The sequence below is a fragment of the Notamacropus eugenii genome, chromosome 5, assembly GCF_028372415.1.
Source record: "Notamacropus eugenii isolate mMacEug1 chromosome 5, mMacEug1.pri_v2, whole genome shotgun sequence".
NCBI lineage: Eukaryota > Metazoa > Chordata > Mammalia > Diprotodontia > Macropodidae > Notamacropus > Notamacropus eugenii.
In genome coordinates, this window is record NC_092876.1 from 211,767,634 (window position 1) to 211,780,017 (window position 12,384).

General features: G+C 34.1%; 1 protein-coding gene across 3 annotated transcripts in view; it reads left to right on the top strand.

Annotated features, from left to right (window-relative positions):
- GALNT13 (polypeptide N-acetylgalactosaminyltransferase 13) overlaps positions 1 to 12,384 on the top strand; it is an 800,956-nt gene that overhangs the window by 215,461 nt on the left and 573,111 nt on the right. The window contains exon 1 of one of the 3 annotated variants that reach the window (XM_072612003.1): positions 6,550 to 7,014. The exons of the other annotated variants lie outside the window; for them this stretch is intronic. The gene's annotated coding sequence lies outside the window, so the exon portion shown is untranslated. Of the gene's footprint in view, positions 1 to 6,549; positions 7,015 to 12,384 lie in introns of those variants that run through there. 3 annotated transcript variants of the gene reach the window in all.

Below are 12,384 nucleotides of genomic sequence, written 5' to 3' on the forward strand. Positions count from 1 at the left end.
AAATTCTTGTACCTATTTTTTTTTCCTTAACTGAGAAAAACAAATCTTTACTTTCTTTTAGATAATTTTGGACAATATTAAATTGCATGTATTAAAAGGCACTGTGAAAATAGCATTGTACATAGTCTACATCTATTTTCACTGAATTTAGCATTATGTAAATTTGAAAATGATGCATTATATTCTCCTTCACACATGGTATCAGCCTTTAGAAACACCAGCATACTCTTTAAATATATTTTTTTTAAATGTTGTTCTTTGCTACAGAGTACACATGTTGTTGTTATAGTAGTGCAGTCCAAGGGTTATAACCAACTTATTACTTTTGATAGATAATTAGTAGAACTCTGACTTTGGTCTATATCATATGCAATGTTGTGCAATAGGTCATTCATTTGCTGCAACTGGGAAAATATACTAATTGCTGCATGTCGACAAAGTTAATACATGCAGTGCTTGAATTTAATTCTTTCTTTTTATTTGTAATGAATTCCCTCAGTATATTGGTGATGATCTGTTACAGTGCTATCTATAATTGAAGATATAGAATATTTCCATCTTTAAAAAGAAGTAAGACATGGATATCATGAAAGCATAGAGTTATGAGTATAAGTTTGGGAAATGAAGAATTTTGCTTATTAAAATGAAACTTTTAAGGCGCATCTAGAAATTCCTTTCCCACAAATTAGTTTAGGAAGAAAACCCAATGTAAACAGCTCCAAAATCTCTATCCAAATTATTTTTTAAATTTCATTTATTTTTAAATTAATTTTTTATTATATTTGCTATTGTGTGAAATAGGCTATTAGCTGGGACAAGGAAAAAATTTTGATCACACAATTTTCATTTTGTTAGTATTTTTCATGAATATGCTGCCATAAAGAAGTAATGGAACCTAGTAGATAGAGATGTGGCAACACTCAATAAATCAATAGACATTTTTAAGTCCCTAATATATGTCAGACACTCCTACAGTATGCAAAATTAAGGAGACGGGTTCAGGTGCTGTCTTTGATAAATACTGGCTCTTGTGAAACTGGGCAAATAATTAGTGCCCCCCCAAAAACCTCTAAAATGACTCTAAGTTGAATTCTACGTTTCTAGAAGTTTCCTTAACTGGAGTTCCCTTGACCAATGAAATCCTAGGTCCAGAACCCCTTCCTGAAAACTGTTGCCATAAAAGGGAAAATTGCTTTATTGTTTTGAGTAATCACGATCAAATTAAAGTCTTTTATTCATGAAGTGAACGCTAATCTTTTGCAAGACACAAGATTAGATGACAAGAAATATATATGGAATAGAGGTTATCATTCAACATCTTCTAGTTTTCTGCTCAAACTCCCTATCACTATACATTGTGTCTTTACATTCCCCATACAGTAAGAACAGGTTAATTTTGGGGGGAAAGTTTATGTGTACAAAATACTTTTTGAAAATTGAACTACAGGGAAAAAACATAGAAATGACATATAAGTAACTTCTAATGCATGGAATTATGGTATGTTGATTAAGAAAATTAGTGGAATAATAAAAAAATTCAAATGGATTTGTATTGTATAATCTGTCATCTTGCTCTTTTGAATAAGTCTTTACAATGTATATCAGATCATGTTTTTCAAAAAGTACAGGAAATGTTATGATACCTTATTCCATGGCTGAATTTCTTTGCTATTTAATTACCAAAAATGTTTAATAAAAAAATCATGATTTAAGAATACTGCGAAAGGATCATTTGTGTGTGTATTATATTTTGATTTGTTATATGATTTCTTCCATTTCTTTTAGTTCGTCTACACAGCCTGACTATAGTGAAAATGTATTCAATAGGAAAGTATGTGTAGATCCTATATAAAATTGTATGCTGTCTTGGGGAGGGAGGGGGGTTGTGGGGGGTAGCCAGGGGGGAAAAAAATCTAAGTTTTATGGTAGTGATTCTAGAACATTAAAAAGAAAAAAAAAAGGAAAAAAAAGAATACTGCAAAGGACCAAGCTCTGTCAATTGACCAATGGATTTTTTTTACGTTCATAAGACACAAAAAAATAGCAATCGCAGTATGTTTTTTCTTTTATTTTGATGTAAATTATAGTGGTTGTTTGTAATTATTTGTATTCACATTGAGTTTGTACAGTTAGGAAAAAATTGCAGTAAACAAAAATATTATTTTGTCAGTTGACATGCTTAGTCCTTATAGTATTGAAGAAATACACTGAAAATCTTTAAAACAGTGAATCTTATTTCTCTGGAATAAGTAAACTTTTATTTGGAAATCATGATGGAAAAAAGAGAGGGACTTGGCATTTTTAATTCCTTATCTCTAGATAGGCTCAGAAAATGCAAATTTGTTTTTATTAGTAGTTGCAGTTCTTTACTTCATAATTTAATGTTTTTTCCTTCTATGAAAATATTAAAACAAAATAAATTGAATGCAATATAAAACAGCACTAACTTTATGCTGAAGATAGTTGTGTGTAAAATATCAAGACAGCTATAACCTCTATCCACAAATGAGTAATTTAGAATTCCTTCAGCCTGGATGATGCCTTTGAGGCCACCCTCTTAGTTAGGCACCTACATAAATACTGTCACAATTTTTGCATCATGGTATGAATCTCAGATTTTTCTCACAGTTACTATTAATTATAGGACAGCCTCCAGCATTTTCCAAAATTATCATTATGTTGAAGATTATGTCAGTGCTGCACAGCTAAATTGGATCTAGAATGGTAGATTTTAATTTTAGTTGATATATTTTCTCAGCTGTATTGCATGATATCTGCACAATTTGTTGTCACTATCTAGTAACTGTTGGAAATACCAAATTAATTTGGTTTTGTTTTGATTTCTTAGTTTGTTTTAATTTCTTTTTTATTGCCCTTAATGAAGAGACTGTCCCAAATATTTATTTGCTCTCCTTTTCATCCTATGGACAAATTCCCAACATTTGTTTCCCATGTTCAGACAACAAATAAGTTAGAAGTTAGGCTCTCAAGAAACTCACAATATAGAGGAGGAGACAACATGCAAGTCACTATGCACAAACAAGTCATACACGGGTTAAACTGGATGTAATTGGTGAAGGGAAAGCACTAACGTTAAGGAAGATTGGTATTCACATGAACAGTATCATCATCCTTTTGTTTAACATTTCAAATGAGAAGCATTTGAAGGAGAGAGAGGATCAAATGTTTTTGGTATCAAGGTACTTAGGCCATTGATGTGTGATTTGAAGAATGATTAATAGGACAAACTTCTAAGTAAATACTAATAGTTTGACATACTAAGTAAAATTTATTCTCGTGTATTTCTGGAAAATATATGCATTGGCTTAAATGGATATCTAATACATCAGATCAAAGAAGACTTTTAAAGTTTCCTAGCTCTGTATCAGAGGAGAAGGGAAAATTATATACTGTACTGGAAAAATCTCAGAAGGGTGAATTAGGAGACCTTTCTTCTGGTCTGGAACTTGTATTAATTTTTACTTAACTGGCTGTTTCCTATCCATAAAATGAGGTTAATAATACCTGCCCTTATATCCCAGAGTTCTATTAGATGCAACAAGAATTTATTGAGTATTTACCATATACAAAGTATCAGACAAGAAACTGGGGATGCAAAGATAAAATAACATCAATAGCAATAATAGTAATAGTAATTGCATAGCACTTTAAATTTTAGAAATTACTTTACAAATATAATTTAACTGTATTCTTATAGAAGTCCTGGGAGTTAAGTGTTATTATCCACATTTTATAGGTAAAGAAACTGAGGCAGCCAGACATCAAATTATTTGCCTAGGGTCACACAACTAGTAAGTCTCTGAGGCTCTATTTGAATTCTATTCTTCCTGACATGGGGGGGAAAAGCTGACATTATGTGCAATGTTCAATACTTACTTTTGCAAAGTAGTATGGAGATTTCTTACATCTCCTCTTTGGGGTCAAGCTTGCTCTTTGTAATTTTGCAACATTTGTTTTCATTTTTTGGTGGTTGGTGTTATTTAAATTTATATCACTTTAGCCATTGTGTATATTGTTCTCTTTGCTCTGCTTACTTCACTTTGTGTTAGTTCATATAAATCTCCACATTAATTATATTTGTGATTTATTATAATATGGTAATATTGCATTCCTTTTGGATTCATGTACACCAATTTGTGTAGTCATCCCCTCAAGTCATGGTCATCAAGTTTTGTGCTGACCTATGGTACTTTGGATATGTTACTAGAGTGAAAGAGAGCAATGAGGGATAGATATAGAACCCATAGGAGTTTGTGAGATTATGAAGATAGAAAGTGTAGACGCAGAAGAGTCCAGAACATCGTCTGAGGACACCCTTACAAAGGGGAATGGGACAACGATACAATCCAACAGAGGAATCTGAGGAAGAACAGAAAAGTCTTCTGATGTCAGATGGGGCAATCTTTCTACTATAATAGGTTTTTGTATTAACTGATGCTTTAACTCATTAAACAAATACTTTGTGACAGCTTAATATATACATGCTGAACATTGTATAGGATGTAGAAGTTATATAATCAGTTCTTCATGAGATCTACGTGGTTCAAGTGTTTTGATTTTTTTATGTTCTAAAATAAGGAAATAGGGGTTTTCTTGAATGAAGTAAAAATGCTAGTATAGCCCCATTATATGTATTAATTTGGGGATGTATTTGCTCTAATATGCCTTAGGTGAATAAATAAAGCTATTAGAACCAGGAAACAAAGTGGGGGTTTAGTTGTTATATTTTGAGTGTCTACTGTGTGTTGATAAACAAATTTCAGAGCAAAATATCTAGGCCTATCTTGAAGTAGTTCAGTGAGGTAATTAAATATTCATAAGCATTCTCAAACCTGATAATATACAGGGAATATCAAATGCAAAAATTAAATGTAATACAGACATATAATATATGATTACAACTATGAAGAAGGGCATAAGAATTATTACATTTCATTGTGGTTGATTAGTAAACGCATAAGTTAACAGAGAAGAGAGGTGAAAGACTATCATGACTAAAACTAGGTAATAGTTAAATTCATGGGGCATGGCAAACAGATTTTATTGGTGGAGTACCAAGTTAGGCTGTAAGAGAATATGAAGTGGAAACATTTGAGGAGGCTACATATTTGAAGATTTTGAATTCTTGACTGGCAATTGTATATTAGAAGTGTACAAAGGAAATTCTTGGTCCACTCACTGTAATTAGAAGAAAATCAACAGTTTAAAAGCAGATTGTGCTAAAAAACCTTTAAGTAGCCATGTTGCTAAGTTACACACAAGCTGAAATTATGTATGGTGTTCATGAATAAAGCTTTGCAACTGACATTAATATCAGCTAAGAGATTCTTTTTAAATTATGTTATTAAAAAAGAAAAAATGACTAAATCTCCCTCTTGATGTCTCTGTTCTGATTTCTTACAGCCAAACAGTCTCCTTAAAAACACTATAGAAGTATAAATAATATTCTTTTGATGATACAGATATATGATTTCAAAATAAGCTCTTGGACAAATCAGTAAAATCCCTGCATTCACTTATTATTGAGTGGGTAGAAAATTGTTATTCAGTAATACAATGGAATATTAATGCATTTTCTCATATTCTAGAATCTGTGTGGGATATTTCAGAGGAGAATACCATATTTCACATTTATCATCATATCTTCTGATTCAGACTTTCTGCTTCACTACTATTAACAGACTCCTACTCATTTAAAAAGTGATTCATCATGTTTTATGACTTACCCCATTATTATTTACTTCACACATATGTTTATGATTCAGATGTTCAGTGCTATTATTTTTTTAAAATAAAGTTTCCTGAGTTACTTTAGTAGTCTGTAAAAAAAAAAAAGTGCTTATACTCTGTTCAAGAATCTCATTATCCATGCATTGTGTTGAGCCTTAACATGTAGAAACTCAATAAATTTTTGATGGTAATGATATTGAAGTTTAAATAATTAATAGATGTGATTCAAGAAATCACCTAATTGTAAGACTGAGTAGGCATTTGAAAGGTGATGTAATCATTTTTCCTGTCTTACTAAGGGTTGTTATTCCATACAACAAATATTTAGTAGGCAACTACTGTGTGCATGGCATTGTATGCATGTGTGTAGATAGGTATATATACATATAATGTGTGTCTATGTATGTACATAAAAATAATATATACATGTATATATAATATGTACATATTTATGTATGTGGGTATATGAATGTGTGTATACATGTAAACACTTCCATGGAAGTTTCCCTAGTTCATCTCCCCCACCCCCAGTATTATTCATCTCTCTTTCTTCAAATTACCTTATAGGGTACTTATCTATATATCTACATCTATCTATCTATCTATCTATCTATCTATCTATCTGTCTGTCTGTCTGTCTGTCTATCTATCTATCCTCACACAAATGTAATATACACATACATACACACACATAAACACATACATATTGCCTCTAACTAATACTCAGAAAGCTCTCATGAGTTACAAATATCATCTTTTCATGTAGGAATGTAAACAGTTCAACTTTAATGAGTCCCCTATGGCTTTTCTTTCCTGTTTACCTTTTCATGATTTTCTTGATTCTTTTATTTGAAAGTCAAATTTTCTATTCAGCTCTGGTCTTTTCAACAAGAATGTGTATTATCAAGGCAATATTCACAACACTGGTAGTGACTATGAATATGCCAGTGTAGTTCTCAATTTTCAAGTATAAAAGACTCTCTCTATAGAAGGCAGAAGAAAAACATTTAGTTAAATTCCAGAACCAGTAAGCAAAATTCATCATGGGGACCAAAATCATGATTGCAACAGAAGGCAAAGCCATTCTCAACTCTCCCCTCCCTCACCCAGGTCATTCTCACTATCAACTGTCACATCATGTCAGTTGGCCTGTGCTCTATCCTTCTGACCTGACCATGCTCACTCACTTCCTCCAGATTCTCCACCTTTCCTATTCTGCCTCTTCAGCAAGCCCTTCCTACCACATGTGACTCAGGCTTCCAGGTGATTTAAGCAGATCATATGGGTTTATTAATTAATGAGAAAGATCTTTCCATTTAAATTACTATTACAGAATGTTTGGAAGCCCTATATTTCACTGAAATTCCACTTTTTCCTTTAAGTATTATACTCAGTTTTACTGGGTAGTTGATTGTTGGTTTTAATCCTAGCTCCTTTGACCTCTGGAATATCATATTCTAAGACCTCCAGTCACTTAGTGTAGAAGCTGCTAAATACTGTGTTATCCTGATTGTGTTTCCCTAATACTTGAATTGTTTCTTTCTGGCTACTTATTATATTTTCTTCTTGACTTGGGAACTCTAGAATTTAGCTGCAATATTCCTGGGAGTTTTTCTTTGGGGATCTCTTTCGGGAGATGATTGGTTGATTCTTTCCGTTTCTATTTTAACTCCGGTTCTAGAATATCAGGACAATTGTCCTTGATAATTTCTTGGAAGATGAAGTCTAGGCTTTTTTTTTTTATCATGGATTTCAGGTAGGCCAATAGTAGTAAATTGTCTCCCTGGATCTATTTTCCCAGTCACTTGTTTTTTCCAATGAAATATTTCACATTGTGTTCTATTTTTTCATTATTTTGTTTTTTTTTTAATAATTTCTTGATTTCTCATAAAATCATTAACTTCCATTTGCTCCATTTTAAACATGCCTTAGCATAGCCAGGGGAATCAGGAAGGCACTAGCTCAGAATGGGGCTCACCAACCACTGAGCCTGCCTGTGCTCTAACTCAGGAGAGGAGACCTCCTGTGACCAGACAACCCCTCCCCCAAGCCTCACACAGTAAGCTCCAGGGTGACTCTGGGGAAACTCAGAAAGACTTCACCTGGCCTCTGCTTTGGCACTTAAGCCAACTCAGCACCAGGTAAACTGCAGCATTCTAGCTGAAAGAACCAGAGGTCACAATATACAAAGCCTCAAGTTCTAAGCACAAGAACTGTGGGACAGAGCCCCCTGTGCCCCAGAAGCAGAGATCCACTTTAAAAATAAAAAAAAAATTCACATAAGAATTTAAAAAGAAAATTGGATAAATGGATAAAGAGCTACAAAACCTAAGTGGAAAATTGGAGAAATGGAAAAGGAGACACAAAAAGTAACTGAAGAAAACAATCTATTAAACATTAAAATTGGGCAAGTAGAAGCGAATGACTCTATGAGACATCAGGAATCAGTGAAACAGAATCTAAAGAATGAAAAAAATAAAAGAAAATATCAAATATCTCATTGGAAAAACATCTGAGTTGAACAATAGGTCCAGGAGAGAAAACCTAAGAATTGTTGGTCTACTTCATTCAAGAGAATGACAATAATGAGACAACCTATAAAAACTTATGGAATGCTGCAAAAGCAATTCTTATGGGAAGTTTTATATCATTGAATGCCTACATGAATAAAATAGAGAAAGAGGAGGTCAGTGAATTGGACATGCAGCTAAAGAAGCTACAAAAAGAATAAATTGAAAACCCCCAAGTGAATACCAAATTAGAAATACTGAAAACCAAAGGAGAGATTAATAAAATTGAAATTAAGAAAATAATTGAATTAATAAATAAAACTGGGTGGGTTTTATGAAAAAAGAAACGATAAAATTGATCAACTTTTGTTCAATTTCATTAAAAAAAAGAAAGAAGAAAACCAAATTACCAGTATCAAAAGTGAAAAGGGTCAACTCACCTCCTACAAGGAGGAAATTAAAACAATAATTAGAAATTGCATTGCCCAACTGTATGCCCATAAATTTGACAATCTAAGTGAGATAGATGAATATTTTTAAAAAAATATAAATTTCCCATATGAAAAGAAGAGGAAGTTGAATACTTAAATAGTCCCATCTCAGAAAAAGACATTGAATAAGGCATCAATGAACTCCATGGGAAAAAAATCTCCAGGGCTGAATGGATTTACAAGTGATTTCTATCAAACATTTATAAAACAGTTATTTCCAATACCATATGGACTGTTTAAAAAAAATTGATGAAGGCTTCCTACCAAATTCTTTTTATGATGCAAATATACCTGATACCTAAATCAAGAAGAACCAAAATAGAGAAAGAAAATTATAGACCTATTTCTCTAATGAATATAGATGCAAAAATTTTAAACAAGATATTAGCAAAAAGAATATAGCAGTTTATCACAAGAATAATACTTTGTGATCAGGTAGGATTTATACCAGGAATGCAAGGTTGGTTCAATATTAGGCAAACTATCAACATTATTGATCATATCGACAACAAAAGTAACACAAACCATATGCTTATCTCAATAGAAGAAGAAAAAGCTTTTGACAAAATATAGCACCCATTACTATTGAAAACACAGAAGAACACAGGGCTAAATGGAGCTTTCCTTCAAATAATGAGTAGTATTTATCTAAAACCATCAGCAAGCATTATATGCAAAAAGAGATGAGCTAGATGCATTTCCAATAAGATCAAGGGTGAAACAAGGATGTCTATTATCACTACTGTTATTCAGTATGGTAATAGAAATGTTAGCTTTAGCAATAAGAGAAGAAAAAGAAATTGAAGGAATTAAAATAGACCAAGAAGAAATTAATTATCATTCTTTGCACATGATATACTTAGAGAGGGATTTTGTGCAGCTGTTTTCAGAGATACCTCTAGAGACTTGTAAATTCTCAGTTCCTCCAAAATGGTATGATCAAAGGAGAAGTGTTTACTCCTCTCCTGGATTGTACTCTGCTCTGTGAGCCACCACAAGCACTCTTTTCTGCCCTGGAATTGTGAGTAGGATTCCCTCTCCACAGCTACTGCTAGCTCCACCAAGCCAGAGCTCCTCCTCACCCCAGGACTGTGACCCAGATCAGCTGCTCAAGACCTCCACCATCTGTAGGCACAGAGCTGCAGAAGCAGCTGCATCTGAGACGGTGTCTGCTGCTGTCCTGGGGCTGGGGTCAGGGTTGGATCATGTTCCTCTCTCACCCAGGTAAGAGAACTTTCCCAATGACCTTTGAAGTTATCTTTGGCGTTTGTTGAGAAGTCTGGAAACCACCATAGCTGCCAGTGAATCAGCTCCCTGAGGCCTACTCCAGTCCTGTCTGTCCCTGCCTATGCTGGGCTGTGCTCCACTCCGAAGCTGGTACAATAGACCCTTCCTCTTGGCCTTTCAGATTATCCTGGGCTGGAAATCTGTTTCAATCTGCCATCTTGTGACTTCTGCTTTAGAATTTGTTTAGAGTTATTTTTACAGGTATTTTGAGGGGTTTGGGGTGACTGCCCAAGCAAGTCCCTACTTCTACCACACCATCTTAGTTCCACCCTCTTTCTCAATCTCTTTCAGCAGAAGATCCCAATAGCACTATAAGTAAGGAGGATTTTAGCGTGTGAATTTTTGTTATTATTTCTCAGAGTTCAGTTTCCCATGATCCATAGCCATAACAATCTCTAGTTCCCAGATACTAGATATGAGTTTCCACAGTTATGGTTCAAAACATTTCCACCATGCTTGTGCGGTGTTATATAATGATAAAGAATATAAACATCCCCTGGAGCTGTGCAGTGAGATACAGTGATACGGTGATATAAACTTGTAAGGCTATTGCTGCCAATATGCCTTCTTTATCTATTGGTCTATAAAACAGGTGGTCACTAGACAGTGAATGGGGAACCCTTAGGGCTGAATGCATAAATGCTTTTATGCCTCAACTGGCCCCCATTGAGGCTTGGGGGGAAACTTAGTATTGAGTGCACAAGATGTAATGTTATGTATGCCTTGATTGGCCCCCATGAAGGCTTGGTGGGAATCTGTGTTTGCCTCAACTGACTCCCATTGAGCTTTGAAGGAATTTAGGAGAAGCACAAGCTGTGCCTGTTTCAATTTACCCCATGGAGACATAAGGATAGTTGCCCCCCATTTTGTCAGCCTCTGTGAGAGGGGTGATTAGGGAATGTTGTAGGGAATGTCATGCTCCGGTTATTAGCAATCCTCTACTGAGAAAACTAGACTAGAAAAAAGTAAGATTATTAACCCGCTGTTAGTGTCTTTCCTGTTTGACCAAATCAAGAGTGAAACTGTGCTAGTAGCCCTTAAGTGTACTGTGTTTATCTGTCTTCAAGTGTCTTGGAATCATATGCTACTTTACTAAGAAAACAGAGATTATCCACCTTCTCCTGTACTGTACAATTCAGAATCCTTCTATATTATTCCTTATTCTCCATGACCTTGCTCCAATTTCTGTGAAAAGGTCATACATCTTGCTAAGCAAAACTCTATATTTGTGTCTTTGATCCTATGCCCTTCCATCTCCTCAACGAGCTTTTCTTTATCATCGTTTCATTCCTCTCCCTTGGCTTCAGTTATTTCTTCTCTTCTGACTCTCACTGCTGTTTAAAAGCATATTTGTATCTTTCTCATGGTTATTAAAAATGTTCTTAATTCTGCCATTCCTTCAAGATATTGTCCTACATCTTTATATTTTACAATCAAATTCTTAGAAAGGGTCTTGTATGCTAGTTGCCTCACGTATTCCCACTCAACTTCTCAATTCTTTGCAGTCTGCCTTTTGAGACTTATTTTGAAACAAAACTGCTTCATCAAGATTAATGCAGATCTCTTATCTGGTATACAGAACAACTATTTATCAGTTCTTATTCTAATTGACTTTCCAATAACTTTTTACAATGTTGACCACTCCTTCCCACTTGATATTTGATTCCTTAGGTTTCCCTAACACTACCCATCTAACCGCTCCTTCAAGTCATTATCAATGAGTGTTATTTAAACTGGCTTAAAAAAAAAAAATATTTGTGGTGTGAGAGGTCTGATGTAATAAAGGCATAGAGTGATGGAGGCAGGACCAGAGCAGAACAATCAAATACCAGTGTGTTAAAACTATCCATACCTTCTACTCAGTATAGTAAGTTTTTAAATAGCTAGTGCGTAGTGTCACTAATGGGAATTAAGACTGAAAAGACAAACCTAGAAGATACATACAAAGTCTTTCAAAAATAAAAATAAAAAAACATGCCTTATAAATTACTTTAAAAATTACATCTCATTTTAATCAAAAAATCACATCCAGGAAATATGTCCTCAATCATGGAAACCATTGCTGATAGTGCCTTTTGGCCCTATGATATGTAGATCTCAGACAAGTTACAGATATCTTTAGTAAGATGAACAAAAAAAAAGTGCTGATAACTTTGAGATGACATGAATAGGTAAATTTTTACTAGAAACTCTCAGATTATTTGGATATGTTAAAGAACTAAGCACAAGATGGCACAGATAGGAGTTGATCTGTTTCCCAAACACCCCTGTAAAATGACATATCAAACTCCTGTCCTCTACTCACTTTTCTGTCTCCCTTGGGTCCATGCTGCCTAGTGCTCCAA